This window comes from the organism of the source record quoted next, unplaced genomic scaffold, assembly GCF_019419815.1.
Source record: "Pyrus x bretschneideri cultivar Hongxiangsu unplaced genomic scaffold, Pyrus_bretschneideri_v1 Contig4, whole genome shotgun sequence".
In the NCBI taxonomy this organism is placed as follows: domain Eukaryota; kingdom Viridiplantae; phylum Streptophyta; class Magnoliopsida; order Rosales; family Rosaceae; genus Pyrus; species Pyrus x bretschneideri.
This window is the reverse complement of record NW_025999723.1, coordinates 5,065,545-5,071,570: the sequence shown is the minus strand read 5'-3', so window position 1 is coordinate 5,071,570 and position 6,026 is coordinate 5,065,545.

Sequence of the window (6,026 nt, the reverse complement as noted above, 5' to 3'; positions counted from 1 at the left end):
ACTGCATAATTTTTTATCAACGGTCTGTGTTCGTTGATGATCCGGCGAGGATCCAAATCCGTTCACCACCACACACTAATTGAAAATAGGTTTGTTTGTGGCAGATCATGTTTAACACATGCTCCCAAATATAAGTTCTTTGCCCATTCATTTGTAACGCATGGCGTCGTGGCTCACGTTTTCTTCGTGTGTAAAAGGAAAAAGGAAACAGTACTGGAGTGGACTCATTAAGACCTGGTTTGGTAGTGAGGTGATTCTGAAAAAAGCTGCTATCAAAAAAAGCTGGGAGCTGTTTTTGTGTTTGGTAAACACTCAGCTTCAGCTTTTTTTCACAGTTTTGGATGAAAAAAAGCCAAAATCAAGAAGCTGCAAAACCTAGCTTTGAAAAACCAGCTTTTTTTCATATCTGTTTTACATAAAAGTTTACCAAACACTCTAATACTGTTTTTTTTTTTCAAAAGCACTTTTACAAAAAACTTTACCAAACACTCTACTGCTTTATTTCACAGCTGCTTATTCTCACAGCACAGCAGAAGCAGTTTTTTTTTAAAGCACAGCAATACCAAACCAAACTAAGCTATGATGAAAGCACTACATGCATGAAACGTTGACCAAAACGCAAGCCTTGTCAAACATGTTATATTACAACTCAATTATTGTACCACTCAGATTAACCAATAATGATCCTTATGAACACAAAAAATGATAGTTTCTCTTATAGAGTGCATGGAACCGCCAAAATTATAGAAATAATAAATTTTGTGTGTCTAAATAAAATCAGTATATAAAAATGGCTGATTGTTTTAGTAGCTAAGGTTTATTTTTTTGACCTAATGTGTTTTGAGTTCAAATACTTCTCCCCTCGTTAATATAAATTAGTATAAAATATCGTTTGTAATAAAAAAATAATATAAGTACAAAAGAAGATTTGAAAAAAGAAAAATCCCTTGTATCAATAACGTCAACTTATTTTTACCATATTTTTAAGAGAATTTGTAACATCTAACATCGTCCAGGGGAGTGAATCTTATAAGCCTTATATGTATATTCTCATCACAAGGCATTTTGGAAGCTCACTGGCTTTGGGCTAGGATGTGGTGAGGGCCCGGGCTGGGATATGACATAATTGTTATTAGCACTCTAAAAATTTCATTCTACACTCCTCACAAATAGTTTTTTTTTTTTTTAATTATAGAAAATTTGGAATTCAAAATGAGATTTTTGAAGTGTCAATAACAATTCCCTATTTAAGATAGCAATCCAAATGGTTTATATTTATCATGAGTCCAAGACCAAGTCGCATTCTCACACCCCATTGTAATGAGGTGTATTTTGCATACAGCATCTCCGCAAAAACCTTAACATTATAGGACGATCTTTTGCAGACACATGCAAAATCATGAGAAATTTTTCTTAATGCCAATAATACGGTCCAGTATATTAAGTGTCATAATATAATTACTTATAAATTTTGAGAAAAAAAAATAAATCAATTGTATTATGACATTAAATTTAACGTGTCGTGTTCCCACTAAAAATCTCTTCAAAATCATATCAGAAAGAGGGGATGCCAGGTTGCCTTTACACACTTGTTGGTTTCTAACATTGCAAACATCGATTAGCTGCAATTAATACATAGACTTTAAGCTTCGGACAAATTTTCAAAGATTTACACACTTGTTGGTTTCTAAACATCGATTAATAGCAATCTAATACAGTGTGCGTTTAACTTTTGTACAATTTCAAGGATGAAATTCTGTTTATTAATTAGAAACCATAACATTTCGAACTCGAGAATAACATGCCTTGAGGGAAAAAAAACCTTACACGGATGTGTCCGGCATTGTCAACTCAGACACTTTTCAAAACCAACCGAGAGATACGAATTGGAGCCTTCAATTTTTTCATAGTATATCAGATTTACATTGTTTTGTGTGTGAATATCAACAACCACGAATGATTTACGTTACTTAATTTGAGTTGTTTACGTGTTAAATTTTAAAAAATTGATGCACGTGAGAAGGTGTGTCTAGAGTATAAACTATACATTAGATAAATAAGTTCATTTGTGCTTATAAACAGTTAGGCTATTCTCTTAGAAACATAATATAGTGGAATGATTTTTCTTGTATTCACCGAAAGCTAGGGTTACAAGATATATAGGAAACAGATACATTCCTAATCCTAAACTAATGCCTACAATCAAGGAAAACAAACCATAACAGGTAAGCAAATAACTAATTTACAGATTTACAATATTTACTATAATTAATCTAAGATATCTTCTTTAACACTCCCCCTCAAGTTGGAGTGTATGTTAATAACACCCAACTTGTTGAGCAATGTTTCAAACTGTGTAGAACTCAACGGCTTGGTGAAGATGTCTGCTGGTTGGTCAGTTGTTCGTATGTATGTCATACGAATCAGTCCTCCTTGAATCTTCTCTCTTACCAAATGACAGTCAATCTCTATATGCTTTGTTCTTTCATGAAATATCGGGTTCAAAGCAATGTATATGGCTGCTTGGTTATCACAAAACAACGTGACTGGTTGTGAATGAATCACCTTTAAATCTCTTAAAATGTTCTTTAACCATGTGATCTCACAATATGTGGCTGCCATGGAACGATACTCGACTTCTGCACTGGAAGAGAGACAGTGGTTTGCTTCTTTGTTTTCCAGGATATCGGTGCTTGACCAAGTTGAATACAGTAACCTGTTATCGATCTTCTTGTGTCTTTGCATCTAGCCCAGTCAGCGTCACAAAATGCCCTTAACTGCAAAGATCCCTTGGATGGCAAAAATATGCCTTGTCCCGGTGCAGTCTTGATGTATTTGAGAACTTTGTGTACCGCATCAAGGTGTGGTTGTCGAGGCTTTTCCATAAACTGACTTAACATGTGCACATCATAGGCTAAGTCTGACCTTGTTATGGTCAGGTAGATCAGCCTACCCACAAGTCTCCTGTATGATGAAGCATCAACCAAAAGTTCTCCTTCTGCCTGTGTAAGAGAAACATTTTGCTCCACAGGGAATCGTGAAGGTTTGGCACCCAAAAATACCGCGTCATCTAATATATCCAATGCATATTTTCGTTGGCATAAGGTGATGCCATTTTTGGACCGTGCAACCTCTATCCCCAAGAAATATTTAAGTTGGCCTAAGTCTTTCAATTTGAATTGTTGTGAGATAAACTGCTTCGTTGCTTCAATTTCTTGCAGATTGTTTCCTACTAGAATCACATCATCAACGTATACCAACAAAGCAATGAAGTTACCTTGTTGACTTCGGACAAACAAGGAATAATCATACCATGATTGATGAAATCTGGCATCCTTGAGAGCGGTGGAAAGTTTGATGAACCATTGTCTTAAGGCTTGCTTTAAACCACATAAGGATTTGTGTAGCTTGCATACACGAGTCTCCTCCTTTCGTCCATAGCCAGGAGGTAATTGCATGTACACTTCCTCGTCAAGATCACCATGCAAGAAGACGTTGTTGATATCGAGTTGGTGCAAATGCCACTAACGCACAACAGCAACACTAAGGAGCACACGAACAATGGTTAACTTGGCAACCAGAGCAAAGGTTTCACGATAGTCAACCCTTTCTATTTGGCTATAGCCCTTGGCAACCAACCGGGCTTTGTAAAGCTTGATGGTCCCATCAGGTTTAAGCTTGACCTTGTAAACCCATTTGCAGCCAATCAATTTTTTGTGATGGGGAAATAGAACGAAATACCAAGTATTGTTGGCCTGAAGAGCAGCAATTTCGTGTTGCATGTCAGCACGCCATTGTGGATGGTGGACAGCCTGCAGAAAAATGGTAGGCTCTCGGATGGTGGTGACATTAGTGACACAATGTTTATGCATGGGAGAAAGGCGATGGTAAGATAGGTAATGAGATAGAGGGTGAGAAGTATCTAAGGACTGAACTAGATTCGAGGAAGAAGCAGGTTGGGACGGGAGAGAGGTCTCGACGTGGAAATCCTGCAAGAAAGATGAGGGTTTGGTAGGGCGTGTGCCACGACGGGATGACAGTGGTGCATCAGGAGATTGAGCAAGAGGGGAAGGCGGAGGTGATGGTGATGGAGAAGGTAAGAAGGTGAAGGGGTCTCAACGGGTAAATGAGGTGGAATGGTGACAAGGCCAGAGCCTGTCATGGTTTTCCCAGATCGATCACTCTGGTACCATTTTAGAAACGTAATATAGTAGAATGGTTTTTCTTGTATTCACCGAAAGCTAGGTTTACAAGATATATAGGAAACAGATACATTCCTGATCCTAAACTAATGCCTACAATCAAGGAAAACAAACCATAACAAGTAAGCAAATAACTAATTTACAGATTTATAATATTTATTATAATTAATCTGAGATATCTTCTTTAACATATTCCACACATATTATCAATTGATTTTATGGTGAAACTTCATATGCAGACAACACAAATTGGGTGACGTGGTGAACTATACATGATCGTTAGACTTCACGCGTGAGTAAGCTTTGATACCATGACATGACAGAAGTTGAAGTTCCACCAATATATAAATAAATTGGCAATATAAATAGTAGCACAAATCTTACGACTAGTTTGGGATTACTGGGTTTTATTAAAAATTGCTTAAGCTGTGATGTGAGAATTAAACCGCTATAAAAAAATAAAATAAAAAGGCGGGGATTGAATTGTCAATATGTTTGTTAGATCCCACATCGTCCAGGGGAGTGGATCCTCTAAGCCTTATATGTATATTCCCATCTCTAACTAGCACGAGGCATTTTGGGAGTTTACTGGCTTTAGGTTCCATTGGAACTCCGAAGTTAAGCAAGTTTGAGCGAAAGCATTCGCATAATGGGTGACCCATTGGGAAGTTCTTGTGTGAGATTCCAGAAACAAAACCATGAGGACGTGGTCGGGGCCCAAAACGAACAATATCGTGCTATGGTGGAGTCGAGCCCAGGATGTGGTGAGGGCCCGAGCGGGGATGTGACAACATTAGTTTCATTAATTGGTATTGTTCACATGCATTTAATAAAAAACAGTGTTTTTAGAAGCATGCGTAGAAATGATTTTACCTTTTACTGTTTTGAACTCGTGATTTTGAAAATAAATAAATAAATAATTTCCATTTTCCAAACACAACTAAGACCCCATTTTTTTTTAAGAAGTTGCTTTTAAAAAATTTTAACAACCCCAAATCAACCATTAATAAGAAAATATAAAGTTCATTTTTTTCTCTAATACGTGATTATTATCAACAAATCTCACCCATCGATACAAAATTCTCCCTTAAACATAAGAGTGTCCTACAATTAACAATTTTCTCATAGGATGTTAGTACGATTTATGTTAAAGAGATTATCTCATAAGTGCAATTCTTTGGCACCTTATGCTTTTATATAAAGTTTTATAATACTGGCATGAATAAAGTTAAATTATAAGATAACATATAATCTATAAAGAGTTTCATTATGAGAAAGTCCCATTAAGATTTCTCCTATAAAGTATAATCTAATAGGTTGGTCCCATGCGATATAATATTGGCGCGCTCACGCCACCGACTATGGACCGCAGTTGCAAGCTTGTCTGTAACAGATAGCTTGAAGCTGGATGCACAGAAGCTCCGTGAAACTCTACCCACCGATGGAACCAACAAGAACCCGCCATGTGCAAGTGAATTTTCTTTTTTCTTTTGGGTCCGAAATTAATAAGAAAGTAATAAAAAAGCAATGAAAGTGAGAAAAAAGGAAAAAAGGAAAAAAGGATGGGATGCCGAATATTGACAGGGTGCAAGTAAGCTTTATTGACCGTTGAACAGCGTACTGACCTTAAAATAACCACCACACACTCCATGAGAACATTTCACGACTTTCCTTTTCTCCTTTTGTTAATTACAAATTCGATCCCTACATTGTAGTGGTTATTCCAATTTGATCTTTGATTTTCTAAAATAAGAAGAGAGATTTGAACTTGAACGCAAATAAAGAAATTATTACTGTAGTTAATTTTGACTATTTGTTTATACA